This window comes from Halichoerus grypus, chromosome 6 (genome assembly GCF_964656455.1).
Source record: "Halichoerus grypus chromosome 6, mHalGry1.hap1.1, whole genome shotgun sequence".
NCBI classification, from domain to species: Eukaryota; Metazoa; Chordata; class Mammalia; order Carnivora; family Phocidae; genus Halichoerus; species Halichoerus grypus.
The window spans coordinates 163,702,112-163,721,359 of NC_135717.1; the positions used below are offsets into that span (position 1 = coordinate 163,702,112).

The 19,248-nt window shown below is 39.6% G+C and overlaps 1 long non-coding RNA gene across 2 annotated transcripts; it reads right to left on the bottom strand.

Moving 5' to 3' along the window:
• Positions 1 to 1,921: 1,921 nt before the first annotated feature.
• LOC144382411 (uncharacterized) lies at positions 1,922 to 19,246 on the bottom strand. Of its 2 annotated transcripts, none has more exons than XR_013449332.1 (3): positions 18,537 to 19,246; positions 12,397 to 12,533; positions 1,922 to 3,378 (listed from the first exon to the last, which is right to left on the bottom strand). It is a non-coding gene; the product is annotated as an uncharacterized LOC144382411 (long non-coding RNA). The 2 variants fall into 2 exon arrangements; XR_013449331.1 differs by having other exon boundaries at positions 1,922 to 3,330; positions 18,537 to 19,241.
• Positions 19,247 to 19,248: the final 2 nt, after the last annotated feature.

The window sequence follows — 19,248 nt, forward strand, 5'->3', positions numbered from 1 at the left end:
TGGTGTTGAATGTTTCTGTGAGAAGTCATATGTTTCTGAGGAGAAGCTAATTTTCTTTCCCCTAAAAGTGACTTGATGTTTTTACTTGGCTGCCTAAATAATTCCTTATTTCTCTCTCTGGAATAATTTACATACCATAATATTTGCTCATTTCAAGTGTACAATATAATAATTCTTGGCAAATTTACATAGTTCATAGTTACATAATTCTGCAACATTACCACAATCCATTATTAGAACACTTTCATCACCCCAAAAAGATCCCTCTTGCCCATTTGCAATCGATCCCTATTCACAACTCCCAGTCCCAGGCAACCACCTTAACTTTCTACTTTCTATCTACTTTCTATCTTTATAAGATTTGCCTTTTCTCTTATTCAACATAGTACTGGAAGTCCTAACCAGATGAGTTAGGAAAGAAAAAAAAAAATGCAAGGCATTCAAATCAGAAAGGAAGAAGTAAAACTATTTCTATTTGTAGATAACATATTATATATGGAAAAACCTAAAGACTCCATCAAAAAACTTAGAACTAATAAATACAGTAAAGTTGCAGGATACAAAATCAATACACAAAAATCAGTTGCATTTCTATACATGAATAATGAACTATCATGAAGAGAAATTAAGAAAACAATCCCATTTACAATTGAATCACAATGATTAAAATACCTAGGAAGAGGGGCATCTGGCTGGCTCAGTGAGGACAGCATATGACTCTTAATCTTGGGGTCATGAGTTCAAGCCCCACGTTGGGTGTAGAGATTACTACGAAAAATTTTTAAAAATTTTATTTTTTAAAAGATTTTTATTTATTTATTTGACAGAGAGAGAGACAGTGAGAGAGGGAACACAAAGCAGGGGGAGTGGGAGAGGGAGAAGCAGACTACCCGCTGAGCAGAAAGCCCAACACAGGGCTCAATCCCAGGACCCTGAGATCATGACCTGAGCCAAAGGCAGACACTCAACAACTGAGCCACCCAGGCGCCCCCCCCAAATTAAGATAAATAAAATAAAATACCTAGGAATAAATTTAACCAAGGAGGTGAAAGACTTATACACTGCAAACTATAAGACACTGGTGAAGAAATTGAAAAAGATGCAAATAAGTGGAAAGATATTCCATGCTCATGAACTGGAAGAATTAACATTGGGTTTTTGGGGAAGAATTAATATTGTTAAGATGTCCATACTACCCAAAGCAATCTACAGATTCAGTGCAGTCCTTATCAAAATTCCAGTGGTATTTTTCACAGAAATAGAACAAACAACTACAAAATTTGCACGGAACCACAGAAGACTCTGAATAGCCAAAGCAATCTTGAGAAAAAAAAGAACAAAGCTGGAGGCATCACATCTCCTGACTTCAAATTATGTTACAAAGCAATAGTAATCAAAATAGTATGGTATTGGTATAAAAACAGACACATAGATCAGTGGGAAAGAATAAAGCCCAGAAATAAGTCCATGCATATATGGTCAATTAATCTACAACAAAGGAACCAAAAATATATAATGAAGAAAGGATAGTCTCTTCAATACATGGTGTTGAGAAAACTGGACAGCCATTTGCAAAAGAATAAAATCACTATCTTACACCATACACAAAAATTAACTCAAAATGGATCAACACTCAAACATAAGACCTGAAACCATAAAACTTCTAGAAGAAAACTTGGTAGTAAGCTCCTAGACATTGCTCTTGGCAATAATTTATTGGGTTTGACACCAAAAGCAAAGGCAACAAAAGCAAAAATAAGCAAGTGGGACTACATAAAACCAAAAAGTTTCTGTACAGCAAAGGAAACCACCAACAAAATGAAAAGGCAACCTATCGATTGGAAGAAAATGTTTACAAATCATATGTCTGATAAGGGGTTAATATTAAAAAGTATAAAGAATTCATACAACTCAGTAGAAAAACAATCAATTTTTTTATTTTTTGTTTTTTATTTTTTTAAAGACATATTTATATATCAGCATCATGATCAGACTATTACATTTAGCGATCAGCAGCATGGGTGCAAAAAAAAATCTATATTAAAACCCTTTGTTGGAACGCTTTACACCTTCCACAGAACAGAAACTACAGTAACCTGTTATACAATTAGTCACAAATACAGACCTTGAGTTTTTTGCCCATACGCATGAGCGTTGTCTAAAACATGTCTTCTTTGTAGCAGCTCGGCCCTGCCGCCAGCGTGCTTGAGTTCACAAATCTGCCGCAGCCTGTAGCTTCCCTGTCACTCGTCTGGCTCTCCCCTCCGGCTGAGCTTTGTTTCCTGGCAGCAGTGAAAATCTCCTGTCACTGCCGTGGCTGCTGCTGCTGCTGCTGGAACCGCTGTAACCACCTTGGTTTCACGGTTTGGCAAAGTATTGGCCTCCGCCACTACTGGGAGAGGGGCCAGAGCTTCTGCCTCCAAAATTTCCTCCTCTCATGGGTCCAAAATTTGAAGACTGACTGTTGTAACTGCCAAAATAATGATATTCTGCCACCTCCAGAGTTGCTTCCAACATTACCAAATCCGTTCTAGCCGTCCCCACTGCCACCATATCCACCACCTCGACTGCCACCAAAGTCCCCTCGCCACTGAAGCTTCCTCCACGAACAAAGGTGTCATTCCCACCAAAACCACCTCCATGGCCACCACCAAAGTTTCCAGAACCACTTCGCCCTCTTTGGCTGGATGAAGCACTAGCCATCTCTTGCTTTGACAGGGCTCTCCTTACTTCACAGTTGTGGCCATTCATAGTGTGGGATTTCTGAATGACAGTTTGTCTGCAGAGTCATGGTCATCAAATGTTACAAAAGCAAAGCCTCTGTTGTTGCCACTGCATCTGTCAGTCATGATTTCAATCATTTCACTTGTCCCCTACTGTTCAAAATAATCTTAGATGATGTTCTTCTGTGTCTTCTTTAACGCCACAGACAAAAATCTTTTTCACAGTTAAGTGGGCACCAGGCCTTTGAGAATCTTCTCTCGAGACAGCCCTCTTTGGTTCCACAACTCTTCCATCCACCTTGTGTGGCCTTGCATTCGTGGCTGCATCCACTCCTCCACAGTGGCATACATGGCAAACCCAAAGCCTCTTTGGACCTGTCATGACCACACAGTCCATAAGTGTTCCTGTTGCTCATAAAGGCTCCTTGGGTTCTCATCGGTTGTTTCAGAGCTCAAACCTCAAGGAAGAGCTTCCACAGCTGTTCAGGGTCTTTCAGAGACTCTGACTTAGACATAACAGTGGTGGGAGGGGAGACTTTAACGATGCTTACTTGGCAGTGTCCATGGGCAGAAAGGCACAACCTGGTTTTTTAAATGGGCAGAGAATCTGAAAAGACATTTTTCCAAAAAAGACATACAGATGGCCAACAGGTACCTGGAAAGATGCTCGATATCACTAATAATCAGGGAAATGCAAATCAAAACCACAATGAAATAATCACCTCACACCTGTTAGAATGGCTACTCTCAAAAAACAAGAACTAACAAGTGTTGGCAACGATGTGGGAAAAAAGGAACCCCTGGGCACTGTTAGTGGGAATATAAATTGGTACAGCCACTGTGGAAAAGAGTATAGAAGTTCTTCAAAAAAATTAATAGAACTACCATGTGATTCAGCAACCCCACGATGGATATTTATAAAAGAGAACAAAATCACTATCTCAAAAAGATATATGCACCCCCATATATTCAGTATAGCATTATTTACAATAGCCAAGACATGGAAACAACCTAAGTGTCCATCAGTGGATAAGAAAATGTGGTATACAGGGACACCTGGGTGGCTCAGTTGGTTAAGCATCTGCCTTCGGCTCAGGTCATGATCCCAGGGTTCTGGGATCGAGTCCCTGCATCGGGCTCCTTGCTCAGCGGGGAGCCTGCTTCTCGCTCTGCCTGCCGCTCCCCCTGCTTGTGCTCTCTCTCTCTCTCTCAAATAAATAAATAAAATCTTTAAAAAAAAAAAAGAAAATGTGGTATACATATATAATGGAATACTATTCACCCACAAAAGGGAAATTTTGTCATTTGGAACAATGTGGATGGAACTTGAGGGCATTATGATAAGTGAAATAAGTCATAAAGAAAAAGAAAAATACCATATGATTTCACTTATATGTGAAATCTAAAGAAACAAACATTTTACAAAAAGCCACTCATAGATATAGAGAACAACAGATCAGTGGTTGCCAGAAGTGGGGGTGAGGGGGCAGGCGAAATGGGTGAAGGTGGTCAAAAGGTACAAACTTCCAGTTATAAGTAAGTCCTGTGATGTAATGTACAGCATGGTGACCAGGGTTAACAATATTGTATACTGGAAAGTTGCTAAGACAGTGGATCTTAAAAGTTCTCACAAGAAAAAAATGTAACTATGTGTGGTGATGGATGTTAACTAAACTTATTGTAGTAAATACTTCACAATACATACATCTATTGAAACATTATGTTGTACACCTAAAACTAATACAACAGTACATGTCAATTATATCTCAATTTTAGAAAAGGATTTGCCAGGGTGCCTGGATGGATCAGTCAATAGACTGTGTGACTCTTGATCTCAGGGTTGTGAGTTTGAGCCCAGTGTTGGGTGTAGAGATTACTTAAAAATAAAATCTTTGAAAAAATAAAAAAAATTAAAAGGGATTTGCCTTTTCTGGAAATGTCACATAAATGAGGTCATGCAATATGTAGTCTTTTGCATCTGGATTCTTTTACAAGTGGGAAATGTTACTGAGGAATGCTGAAGCGTGTAACTAATCATATGTACTAGATGCACGGACAGAGGCAACCATAGGTGGGACTGATAAAAATTATGAAGAACAGAATATGAAAGTAAGCCTGATAAATTACAAAAATCAGGACTTCAGAGTAAGCCTGATAAAGAATTGTGAAAAAGATGATGTCAGAGTAAGCTCAATGTACCTAGTAACACAAATTGAAAAATTGCTTCTATTAAAAGTAGGCTGATGTATAACAACTGTAGCTTTGTAGCCACTTGTGAGTAATTTGTATGCATTCTGGTATTTTTTCACTCAATAATAAAATTTTCTAATTGTATATTTATGAATTGGCATGTTCCTTTGGGTCTCAATCTCTCATTTCTCCTACATACACAGCATGTTTTTGAGGTTCATGTATGTTGTTGCATCTATCAGTGGTTTGGCCCTCTTTAACTGCTGAACAGTATTCTATTGTATGGATACACAGTCTATTCTCATTATTCCTGGTACTTATGTTCTATAAAATTGCTTCAAACACTGAATTTAGTGAATACTTAATTACTGACTGTAGGGGAAATGCAAGGTTAGGTTCCTGCAACACGTCATTTTCATCAACTAATAATATATAAACTTGTTTTGTGTGTGTTTTTGTCTAAAGACACCATATTTACTATTTAGTGTTGATTCATTAACATCGAACTCATGGCAAACAGCACTATAACTCATGCCTGAATGAAGCTTCTCTAACACATGTATTTTTTGCCACAAGGCACATCACAACCTTCTTGTGCTTAGGAATGCTAGCTAGCACTTCAGCCCTAGGCCTGGATGCTTTTTTAAACAAAATCACCAACAAAAGCACCACAAAAAAAAAAAAAAAAAAAGTGAAAAACATGGCACTAAATAGACTGCAAAAGGACAACTGTGTACAGGAATAGAGCTGAAACAAGAAGGCAGAGTGTCGCCTTGTCTGACCTCAGCTGGGGACATATTTGTTGGGTGACTCAATTTTTCTGCTGCCCTGCACATGTGCATATCCCAGAATGGCCAGGAAATTCCTATTGATTTTGAGGTTACAAATAAGTTTTAGCAAGTAGGCAAATCTGCACATGTGGAATCCATAAATAATGAGAATTGACTACTATATTTCATCTATTCACTAGCTGATGAACATTTTGATTATTTCTACACTTAGGCTATTGTGAGTAATTCTGTTAGGAACATTTGCATAAAAGTCTTTGCAAAAATATTTGCTTTTATTTCTCTTGGGCAGATACCTACGAGTGGAATTACTTGTTTACCTTTTTAAGAAACCACCGAACTATTTTCCAAAGTGGTTGTACCATTTTATACCCCCGCCAGCAATGTCTGAGGGTTCTAGTTTCTCTATGGCTATAGTAAAATCACCATAGGTTATAGCCTATCTTTTGATAATAGCCATTTTCATGGGTGTGAAGTGGTATCTCATTATAGTTTTGATTTACATTTCCCTAATGACTAATGATTTTGTACATCTTTTCAGGTATTTATTTAGTCATTCATATGTCTGTTGTAGGTGAAATGCTTATTAAAATATTTTGCTCACTGGGTTTTTTAATTGGGTTGTCTTTTTATTATTAAGGTCTTTCTATATTCTGGATACAAGTTCTTTATCAGATATATGATTTGCAAATATTTTCTCTGTGGTTTGTCTTTCTATTTCAATGGAGTGCAATTTCATGAAATACAAAAGTGTTCAATTTTGATTAAGTCTAGTTTATCAATTTTATCTTCTCTGGAAGTGATTTTGGTGTTGTGTCTAAGAATTCTGGTGTTGTACTTTGTCTAACCCAAGATCATGAGGATTTTATGCTATGTTTTCTTCTCAAAGTTATATTCTTTATCTTTTGATGTCCAATGCTTTTAGTAGAATATTGTGTTGGCCATTATTGAGCAAATTTTCCCTAAATTATTGTGTATAAGTCAAAAAGATTTTTTCTCAGAAAAAAATATATTTTAAAATTTTGCTTATAAATATTTCTATGTTCCACTGTTTTGCTTTTCTTCTTCAGGGAGAATTAAGTATTTTGCCTATCTTCTATTATTTGCCATTTGCTCTAGTCTTTTTTATGTCTTTCTTTTATTCTGTTTCATCTTTTCTTTTCTCATTTCTAACCTCTATTAGATAGAGCCCCTAACTGTGCTTTCAGTCATGCCTCATCTTGCTTGTGCTTCTTATAAGTTAGTCTTCATTTTTTGTAATGGTTTTGTTTTTCTCTTGTTTCTTCTTTGATACCTATCACTTAATGCTTCACCCCCTCCTATCATCTAGCTAGCACCTCCTATTATCCGACCATTTCTTTCCTGAGCTCATCTACTTCTGCCATGTGTTTTCCCTTCTTAGATTTAACTAAAGCATGGAGTTTCTGAAAGTTCATACTGGGATATTGGGTAATCATTTTCTTTTGCTTTGGGTCAACATTTTTCTGTTAAGTTTCTTTGTCCCTCAGGGAAATTTTATTGCCCTATTTCATCATTTTCTTACAATATCATTGTAAGAATGTTTTTTACAAAATTATATTAGATTTAAAGATTTATCAGTTGTATATTCCTAAGGAGGTTAGAAGAGGGTAACTTCTAGGTTTTGCATTGCAATATTGGTTTGTCACAGAAAACCTCCCTAATAAAGTGACATTAGAGCAGACTTGAAGGAAGTGAGGTGGAAGCCAGAAATCCCAAGCATTCTGGGAGAGGGAATAGCAAGTATGAAGTCCCCGAGGAAGGAGAATACTTGATATGTTTGGAAAATAGCAAGGGCCAAGCTGGCTGGAGTAGAGTGTTTAAGGAGGCAAGAATAGAAGATGAAATCAAGGTGCAAGATAGGGGGAAAGAGTACAACTTCCACAAGGCCTTTGTAGGAAGTGAAAGGATTTTGGCTTTTACTCTGAATAAGATGGGAAACCCCTGGAAGATTCTGAGCAAGAAGTTGACATAATCTAATTGAGATTGCAAAAGAATCACTCTGAATACTTTGTTGAGAGCTGACTATACGGGTGCAAGCATGAGAATAGGGAGCCTGGTTGGGAGACGACTGCAATAATTCAGGTGAGAAATGATGGAGATCTGGACCACAGTGGTAGCAATGGAAATGGTGAGAGATGATTAGATTCAGAATATATTTTGAAGGTACAGATAACAATTCCCCAAAGACTGGATGTAAGCTATGAACAAAAGTGAGTACTCAAGATGACTCCAAGGTTTTTGAACTGAGCAACTACAAGGATATAGTTGTCATCAACTAAGTTGGGAAAGACTGATGAAAGATGAGGTTTGAGGGCAACAACAGGAATTAGAGTTTGGACATCAACTCTGAAATGCCTGTTATACATCTTAACTGGAGACTTCTAGTAGACAAATTGCTTATACATACAAGCCTGGAGTTCAGGGGAGAGGTCTAGACTAGAGATATTAATTTAGGAGTAATTGGCATATACATAATATTTAAACTCATGATACAAGAACTAGAGGAGTAATTGAAGTTACTCAATCTAGGGGGTCACTTTTGATTAAGATATCTGAAGCCTGAGCCCTGGGACTCAATGTTTAGAAGTCAGGATGAGAAGGCACTAAAACATGAGATTCGTATGGAGCCTAAAACACCAGTGAAGACCTAGTAGAGAGCCCAAGAACCCACTCACAGAGTGGCCACCTCTCTTCCACATTGCCATGAGGTCATGTACAACACACAGCCTCTGGGGAAGGGGAATGGTGGGGAAGACCACCCTGATGGACTAAGCATTTATCCCTAAAGAGGCTAAACTGACTCTAAAAAGACTCTTTATTATGGAAAGAGACTGAGTTACCTTTAATAACTGGCAATTTGTGATTTTTCCTCTACCATCAAAGGGAATCGAAGCATCAAGGCAAGTTATAGGAATAGAGTGCTATATGTTTTACACATTTGGGTATAGTGTGAAAAATTTAGATTCTGCTATATTGATCAACAATTCAGTCAAAGACATCCATGTTTCTCAGCTCCCCTGAAGCTCTGACAGCCCCAGTGGATCCAATTTACTCTCAAGCCTCAATAGCTTGAAGGCAGAAGATATTGTGCCTTCAATTGTCTATCACAATACAAACAGCTACTATATACTGACACTTACTCTGTGTGTAAGCAGTTTAATACATTGTTCCTTGATCATCATCACAATCTTAGGAGATGAGGACAATCAGTCTACATTTTAGAGATCAGGGAAAAGAAGCCCAGGCAAGTAACCTGACCAAAGCAGCAAAGTCATGGTTAAAACCAAACTCTGGTTACAGCACCTGGACTTTGATGCACCATATCATATTGCTAGTCACATCACCTTGAAACTTAGGTTCATCTACTCAAGCCTCCAGGAATCTTGAAGGAAGGGGGGGCATAATTAAGGCAACCCACTAGAGACCAATTGAGCTAAGGGGGTTGGAGGTCACATCTTTCATAAGCGTAGAGGCACTGACAGATATATCTTGCTCAAATTTTGTCACTCCTATAATCCATCTTCCTAAGAAGCACTGGGCTGTGGGACTAGTGGTCTATTTTGGGACTATTAACTAGCACAGAGGCTCTGAAAAGCTAATTAATCTCTTGGCAAATAAATGATTAGACCCCATGTAAGGATGTGCCCTCAAAGCAAAGAAGGAAATTAGGTCAAGGAGTCAGCGATAACAAATTTTAGCTTGGCAGTTTTAGATCTAGGGAGAGATTAATGTTGGCTTTTTCACACTTTGGTGAAGGATTTGTGGTTATTTCCCTCAAATTCTATGTGAGTATATATGACAGATTTCAAAAGTTGCTCTAAAATAGGGTTTTCTCTCCTGGAACTCATTTGCCTTCGCAAATTGTTGTTTGATATTAGTATTTCATGTTAGGAGAAATCCATCTTCCCTGGTTACAGAGGACTTGATTTAAGATACTAGATATCCTCAGGTTTTTCTTCACCTGTAAAAGAGAGACCATACCCTTTATAATGCATACAGTATTGCCTAAATCATAGATGGGAAGTTGTTCCCAAACACAGGCCAAACTGAGAGGCTCTCTTACTGCAGTTCACAAAAATCCCAGACAATCATACTGTGTTCTGGGGTCACATGGAAAATGTTAACTCAGTAAGTCTCTCATCTAAGGGTAAACATATAGGTTCTTTCAATCTGACTACTGCAGATGACAATAAAGACCCTATGGTTCAACTTCGGGCTGCTCTACTGTGTATTTTTTTAAAGCTCTACCTTGCCCATCTTCACCAATTGCCATTTAACTCTTTATCATTGAAAAGGCTTCTGCCAGGTGAACTCTGCTACCACATTGGGTGCTTTGCCCCAAGGTGAAGTTTTTATTACTAGTTCCCTTCATGGGTCTAATATCTATACTGGATGTGGGTGGAAAATAGTAATCATTCCACTCTGCCTATTTATAAGTATCCAGCTCAAGTCCTTATAAAAGTAGGCACTTAATATTTATTAAAAGATAACTACCTCCCACCTCCTTATCCTAGAAGCTCCCTGCAGGCCACATCCCTATCTATCTTTTCTGTATTCATTCAGTCCTCATTGTCAGACCACCCATTTTGACATTTATTTGTATTATTCTTCAATGATTTATAAATGCTTAATATGCCCATGTCTTGCCTTAAGAGTGAACTACCTAGGGATAAGATTTATATCACCTATCTTCTAATGCTAAACACATGGATGGTATGTAAGAAATGCCCAATGTTTTGGTCAGATTCTGCTGGCTACAAGAAACAAAGGCTACAGAAGTTCCCTCAACTAATGAGAGAAACTATTCAAAGAGAAACCAAAGCCAAACAGCCCATAGGAAGAGCAGGGCCCGCAGCAGAATCAGGCTATAGGATACTTAGCATTCTACTACTCTAGAAAGTAGAACCAGGGGTAGAAACCAGATTCAAACTGGGGTACCTAGGTTGTTTTCCCTAGGCATATAGACTTGAGTCCCAATAATTCTAGTAGGAAAGCTGGTTTGAAGCTAATCTGATAATAAAAGTTATCTTTCCATATCTATGAGCAGCTTCCTCAATCATAGAGAGTCTACCAGTTCATGGTTATAGACCTTCATGAGGTCTGGTTACACTTACTGTCCTTGCCTTCCATAACATGTCTACACAATCATCTTCCCAATTCCACCTCCTTTTTTTCTGACTCTAGCTCAAGTGAGTTTCTCCTTCTCATAACAAAATGATCCCTTTCTAGAAACCAATTTCCTACAATAAAATGGTTCCTCACTAAGATCACAATATAGAAATAGTCTATGAAAGTATCTACATTATTTCAACCCTACAATAAATTTTATTAAAATTGTTTTCTGGGGCGATTGGGTGGCTCAGTCTGACTCTTGGTTTCAGCTCTGGGTCCTAGATCCAGCCCTGCATTGGGCTTTCTTTCTCCCTCTCCCTCCCCCTTTCCCCCTCCCTCTTGGCTCTCACGCTCTCTCTCTCTAAAATAAATAAATGAAATCTTTTTAAAAAATTGGTTATTTTCTTTTCAATAATTGAATTCCCTCCTTTTTGGAACTATTGGGAGGAGAGACTACTACCTTCAGTGTACACATTATAGCCTGTGCTGTCTCTTCTGACCATGGAGGGGTTAGTCTCCTATCTTTTTGTAGTTCCCTCAACTAATGCAAAAATGCAGACTACACTGGGCTTGAGAAAATTCTAAGTCACAGGGAGAGATGAGCCAGACAAACCTTCAGTGGCTGAAAGAAGAAAAGAAGATCCATTGACAGAAGAAATAAAAGAGAATCTTTAAGCAATTATAGACTCTCTGTCCCAGCTCTGGGTTAGGAGACTTGGACAGAATTGTAAAACTGGAAAAAGAACTGACAAATGCTAAAGAGGAACTTGAATTCAGGGCTAAAAATTGGGGGTATGTCAGATGGAGATTTTTCTTTAAAATTCACTATAGCTGAGCAGAAAGAAGAGATGCCAGGGAAATCTGATATGGAGTCCCTAACTAGGAATACACAGTTAAAGATGACTTTATGAAAGATATGAAAGTACAACCAGTTGATCCCAAAGACACCAGATATGAAATGCTTGATTGCAAAATTTTTCTCCTTCAGGAAAAAATTTCTTGAATCCCTGTCAAGAAACTTCAGGAAAGGGGCGCCTGGGTGGCTCAGTTGGTTAAGCGACTGCCTTCAGCTCAGGTCATGATCCTGGAGTCCCGGGATCGAGTCCCGCATCGGGCTCCCTGCTCGGCAGGGAGTCTGCTTCTCCCTCTGACCCTCCCCCCTCTCATGCTCTCTCTCTATCTCATTCTCTCTCAAATGAATAAATAAAATCTTTAAAAAAAAAAAGAAAAAAAAAAAAAGAAACTTCAGGAAAGGGCACCTGGGTGGCTCAGTTGGTTAAGCGACTGCCTTTGGCTCAGGTCATGATCCTGGAGTCCCGGGATGGAGTCCCGCATCGGGCTCCCTGCTCAACAGGGAGCCTGCTTCTCCCTCTCCCACTCCCTCCTCTTGTGCTCTCTCTCTCTCAAATAAAATCTTAAAAAAAAAAAAAAAAAGAAACTTCAGGAAAACAAAGACAACAGTAGCTACTGATGTTGGAAGAGTTGGTAAATAAACCAACGTGGCGCATTGAGACACTTTAAGCAGACAGCTCTACGGTAGTCTGATGAAGTTTCATACTCACCCAGGGAACTATGAGTGAGGCTGAATTCTGCAAGTGAAACTGGAAGGTTTCCAGGTATTATGCAGTCTTCTTTAACTGCTTCTTAGAAGGCGCCTGGAGCACTTAAAGCAGAATGAAGACCCTGGCCACCACTGCCACTGAAGAAAAGGGAAACAAGAAAGTCCATCAAAACGAGGCCTTCTGAGCACTAGCGGGTGATGTCCAGAATGGGCCATTAGCATGGACTGTGAAATTAATCTCAAATTAATCCACCCGTATCTTTGCTTGATCTCTACATAACATGATAGAGGTTATTATAAAAGTATTAGCCCCTGTTAAATCATTCTTAAACTAGATATTTACTCAAGAGAAATGAAAGCATGTTTACACAAAAACCTGGATCCACACTTTATAATAGCCCAAAACTGGAAATAATCTAAGTGCCTTTTAATTGGTGAATAGATAAGCAAATATTTTCATCTTCATTCCCTTTTCCTAGGTCTAAAGGAGAGCAGCCATATATGCTCCTAAAGGGCAGCACTTCATAGCATGCCCACTGCACGAGCATCCCATCAGTAACACAACCCGAGTTCAAAGATGCTCAATTTGCTTCTATGTTTTTACCCACTTTTGCCTACTTTGCCTACTTGACCACTGTTGGCTACTGGTAGGCTCTCAAAGGCCTTTACTTCTACAGTACAGCATTAGGAAACTCATTTGTGCAATAAACATGTTCCTGCAAAGCTGTAAATCAGAGTTTTTGAAATCCAAATATATTTTCCCACAGTTCCTTAGTTTCAGAGATGTTTTATCTTAATTTGTGATTAATAATCAGTTGGCAGTGACTTTCAACTCCAGTTTTAAGTTACTGCACTATAAACGAAGTAGTTCCTCATTTGTACAAAAACATTTTTTTAAGATTTATTTATTTATTTATTTAAGAGCGGGAGTGAGGGAACTTGAGCACCAGCATGGGGGAGGGGCAGAGGGAGAGGAAGAAAGCAGACTCCCCACTGATTGGGGAGCCTGACTCGGTGCTTGATCCCAGGACCCTGAGATCATGTCCTGAGCCAAAATCAAGTCAGATATTAACTGACTGAGCCACTCAGGCACCCCTGTACAAAAACATTTCAATGTACTATGAACTTACTTTACAAAAAAGAAAGGACAAGTTCTTTCATAATGTGGATTATGCACTAATAATTTATCTTTTTAAGATTTAGAATTTAATTATCAGGTGGGCTACTGTTCTTGTCTTTGTATTCATAGTGCCCGGTGGCCATACCTCATATCTCAACTTTTTTTCCATTTCAACATTTTTCTAAAATCAGGCTTATTGAGATATAATTGACATGCAATAAAATTGCTCCTAAAATTTCTTCAAAACTCTATGAGTTTTATTTTTTTTAAGATTTTATTTATTTATTTGACAGAGAGAGAGAGAGAGCATAAGCAGGGGGAGCGGCAGGCAGAGGAAGAAGGAGAAGCAGGCTCCCTGCTGAAGAGAGAGCCTGACGTAGGGACGTGGGGCTCGATCTCAGGGCCCTGGGATCATGACCTGAGCCGAAGGCAGATGCTTAACCAACTGAGCCACCCATGTGCCCCAAAATTATGAGTTTTGAAAGATGGAATGTGTAACCCACATCACACTCAAGATACAGAACAGTTCTATCATCCCAAAAAGTCCCTCAAGCCCCTTTGTAGTCAACACTTCCCGACTCCCATGCTACCACTAATCTGTTTTCTTTCCCTACAGTTTTGGCTTTTACGGAAACATCGGTATATAGATATTTGAATTTGCATCTTTCACTTGGAAGAATACGTTTGAGATTAATTTATATTGTATCAGTAGTTTGTTCCTTTCATTGATGAGTATTTTCCATTGTATATACAAACCACTATTTGCTTATCCATTCACCAATTAAAATACACTTAGATTGTTTCCAGTCTTTGACTATTATAAAATGTGTGTCCAAAAAAAAAAAAAAAAGTGTGTCCAGGTTTTTGTGTAAACATGTTTTCATTTCTCTTGAGTAAATATCTAGGAATGGTATTGCTGGATCATATGGTAAGCTTATGTTTAACTTTATAAGAAACTGCCAGACTGTTTACTCAAATGTCTCTCTACTATTCTGCAGCCCCACCCACAATGTCTGGGAGTTCTAGTTGCTCCACATCCTTAACAGCACTTGGAATTATTTTTATTTTGACCAAGGAGTAATATTTCATTGTGGTTTTGATTTGCATTTCCCTAATGACTAATGATGATATAATTTCTTTTGCCATCCATATATCTCCTATGGTGATCATTCAACTACCCCAATTTTTTTAAAAGATTTTGAGAGAGAGAGAGCACAAGTGGGTGGGGGAGGAGCAGAGAGAGAGGGACAAGCAGACTCCCTGCTGAGTGGGGAGCCCGATGTAGGGCTTGATCCCAGGACCTTGAGATCATGACCTAAGCTGAAGTCAGATGCTTCACTGAGCCACCCAGGCACCCCAACTAACCCAATGTTTTCAAAACTGGTTTCCTTGTCTTTTTATTGAGTTGTAGGAGTTCTTGGTACAGTCATTTATCAGATATGTTTTGCAAATATTTTCTCTTGGTCTGTTGTCTTTTCATTTTCTAAACACTGTCATCCAAAGAGCAGACATTTTTATAAATTAATTTTTTAATGGAACTTAGGGTGTTGTAAGAAATTTTTTGCCTAACCCAGGATCACAAAGATTTTCTCCTATGTTTTCTTCTGAAAGTGTTATAATTTTAGATTTATGATCCATTTTGAGTTATTTTGTTTGTGGGGCAAGGTATGGGTTGACAGGTTGTTCTCTTTTTTCTTGCAAAATAATGTTCAATTATTCCAACGTTTTCTTTTCTTTTCACTATCTTTTGGTAAGATTCCATTTATCAGACACTCCATACAGAATCTACAAAAATGAAGGACATCCTTTAGCTTTGGTGTGACAATCTTATGACTAGAGATGGGAGGACAGTTCCCAGTTTCTTTGGCAAGAAATGCGTAAGTAGTGTGCTTTCTGCTCCATAGATATGCATTCTATAGGACAGTCCAGAAAGGACTGTCAGTGCTCTCTAGCCAGGGATCACCAGGAACACACCAGTGGTTTGACAAGGGTGCTTATTACTCAATTTCAATGAGGGAAAGCACACACTATGGGCATCAGTGAGGCATCTCAGTAAGAGGAAGGACTTATATTAAGTTTTAGATTTGTGTCAGGTGATTTAGGGAAATGTGCTTTAAATTGGATGCTGTCAGGAAGCAGGGCTAAGTCTATGATTGAGTATCTTAATAAATCTTAATAAATCTTTTGGAGAAAGAGGGAAGACTAGCATGACACTAAAGCTGTAATTGGTAAAGAAGTAACAGTCACATTATTTGATATTTTCAGTTTGTGTATTCCATTTGGTGGCTTGGATATGTTTCATGTTTTCGCCTATATTCAGACATGGTTATGGGGTAGTCTTATTTTTGTCCTGATCCATCATGATCATGTAGTGGCCTTTTCTGATGTTGATGTTCTCTGAAACTGTTTATGTTCCACAGGAGACATCAAGGCCTAGGTATGCCAGGCCAGCTCCTAGCAACACCAAGACCTGGCTGATAGCACCAGATCAGCCTCTTGATGTCAGGGACTGCTTTTTTCTCTCAGAATATAGTGGTTGAGAACTTAGCCCTAGAGTGAGAAAACAAAACGTGTTTGATTCCAGGTCTGCTCTTTACTGGCTGTGGACCCTTGGATAAATTATCTAACTTCTATCTGCCTCAGTTTCGTCATATGAATATGGGATAACAGTACTTGCTTCATTGGATTATTGGGAGGAATGAGATATGTGCTAAAAACTTGTGTCAAGGGGCACCTGGGTGGCTCAGTCGGTTAAGCATCTGCCTTCGGCTCAGGTCATGATCCCAGGGTCCTGGGATAGAGTCCCATGTCGGGCTCCTTGCTCAGCGGGGAGTCTGCTTCTCCCTCTGCCTGCCGCTCCCCCTGCTTGTGCTCTCTCTTGCTCTCTCTCTGACAAATAAATAAATAAAATCTTAAAAAAAAAACAAAAACGTGTCAAATAAACCTTAGTTCTATCACAGAAAAGGTTAAGAAAGCTATTGGGGCACAGAAAGGAAAACCAAGAATAGTCCAGGTAATTGTGCCAGGAAAGTCAAAGAACAGTAAGAAAGTGAGAACAGAAAAGCAAAATAATTTACATTGGGTGATAATCTATATAAAGCTGTTAACTGTCCAGCTCATTTCAAAATGCCAGGATAATGCAATACATTCATAAAAACATGATGGAACACAGGAAAATATGTGGACCTCATACCAAGTGATTTGGTATTTAAATGAATTCACATAGAAACACTGAGAAGACTGGTCAACAACTCAACAATGAAAACTATTATTGTGCCTATGCTAGGAGGTAGATTCACGTGATGGATAGAAAGTTGGATTGGGATCCCTTTCAACTTCAATGCCTATAAATAATTTATTTCTTGCTTTCATGCTTTTGGTGTACAGCTTGCTTCTTTCTGGCCCTTACTTTTTGAATGCCCCATCTTGTTAAGCATGCAATATCACATCTAATTTCTAGCTTTTCAGTAATGCAGAAGGCTCTCTGTGTGTAACCAACTACAGGAAAATAGCAATTTAAGAGACTGGATAATTGATAAAGGCTGCATTAAGAATTTGTTCCATTAAAAGAAAATTATTGCCTGAAGGCTCCATGGACCCATCATTTTAAGACATTATACAATCTTTCAAAATAACATCTAGAAATGGTTTCATTTTAATAATCTGAGAATGAGATTTCACAGAACAGGAATCAAGACCTGAGTGGATTCAGTCTATAAAATGAAGAGGGCCTGACTTCCTTGAGGCTCCTTCTGCCACACCAAGGTACCCCAAATCAAGCCAGCATTCTTCTGTAGAAGCTATTTCATCATGATCATAATATTTTCATTTTAGATCTAAGGGCGGGTGGGCACGGAGTGATGCTATTCACTTTTACAAGTTTGAAAACTGAGGTAATAAGAAATGTTAGTGTCAGCCTTACCAGAAATACATGCCTATCTATACTGGCAGTTTTATAAGGTTCTGGTGAACTCACAACCTCCCAAAGAGCTTCCCTCCATCTTGGTTGGTTTATGTGGTGGTTTTTAACCACTGCTGTGGATTACAACTTTAATAACTGTAAAAATGTACAATCTCCCAGGAGCGGCCTCAGTTTTTTAATCATTCATACTTTATTACTGATTAAATTCTCTTGTAGAGAGAAAGAAGTGAAAGGGAAGAACAGTGTAATTGTCCACTTTGTAATTCTGCCTAGTGTTCACCCTGGGAAAGTTACGTATAAGGACAGAGGTTTCTGTGATAATAAGAAAAGAGAGTAGGTACCAAACTCTTCACATTTCGGGTAAACACCACAATCCTTAGAGCCTGCTAATCATCCAAATAATATTTTACTTATTTTTGTAATTTTTTTTTTTAGAGAGGGAGGGGAGGAGGGACAGAGTGAGAATTCTAGGCAGGCTCCACGCCCAGTGCAGAGCCAGGCAGCTGGATCATGAGATCACGACCTGAGTGGAAACCAAGAGTCCCACACTTAAGTGACTGAGCCACCCAGGCACTCCCATCCAAATTATATTTTAAAGTGACAATATTTGTTAATTTCCCCTTTAAGTTCTGGAAAACTAAAATATCCTGATAGTCTTGCAGATCAATAGTCTAAGTGGATTTGATTTGCTGCTTTGATAAATCAGTGACTAGGCTGAAACCATAAACTCTATCTAGTCCACTACATTTATGACCTGGGTCAAAGTTAGCTTCTTCCAGGGTGTTCTCCTTGGTTAGCATGTCCTTTTCTGAGCCTGGTCAACAGTTACTATTCGGTTGCATCACCTTGATTATTTTGCATTGGGAGGGGGGTAACATTTTGTGAGGTTACTGACTGGTTGCTTCGCGTGTGTTTTGTCTTGCTGACTGGCCCGTGAAGGAAGATCTCAGACTTCTAAAGGAATTCACATTTTGGAAAGCCCTTTCACACCCACCACCTCTTGATACTCTCAAAAAAACCTATGATGGACTGCCTGCCTGTCCTCTTCATGTTAAGGTGTGGAAGGAGGGGCAGAGAAAGGTGAGCGGGTCCCATTTACCTAGTTGAGCAGCCTCTGTGCCCCACATCTCCTTTCGTCCCCACAACACCTGCAGTTAAGAGTGAGACGCCTCCCATCGCCCAGAGCTCAGGTGCAGACAGCGTCGTCTCAGCGCTACCCGCTCCTCCACACCTTCCAGAACGGCAGGCAGAGAGCTTCTGCCACGGCGGGGAGGCGAGAAGAGGCACCCTGCTAGTCAGCAGGTGGCGAGGGACGGGCGCCACGCCAGGTTTCTAACTTCCGATTCACTCCTCTATCCACAACCAAACACCCACTCTCCTCTTCGAGTGCCTGGCGAGCCCTCGGCACCAACCGCAGCGGTTCTTACTGCCAATTCTGGGGCAGGGCAGCTTTATAATAACGTCCACAACGTCCCTGTCGCCACCTCTTGTCACCTGGACAGTAAGGGCGCGTCGAGAGCCCCACAGTGAAGGGCTGACAGAAGGCCCAGCTCGTCACTCTCCTGAAGGGAAGCAGGGAAGGGAAGAAGATTGAAGCCCAGGGGCTAAGAAAGAGCCCGAAAAACTGGCGACATTCCACCGTCCCTAGGGCAAAGGTTCTGAATTCCGACCGACCCTTACTCGCAGCGGAACGAAAGCTTGGCGAAGCCGCGGGGCGAGCGCTTGAACCCTGAGGGCCGCCGCCAGCGCGTTCCCGGGGCTCCGCGCCCCTCGCCCGATCTGATTGGACGGCGGAGGAAAGGGGGCGGGAG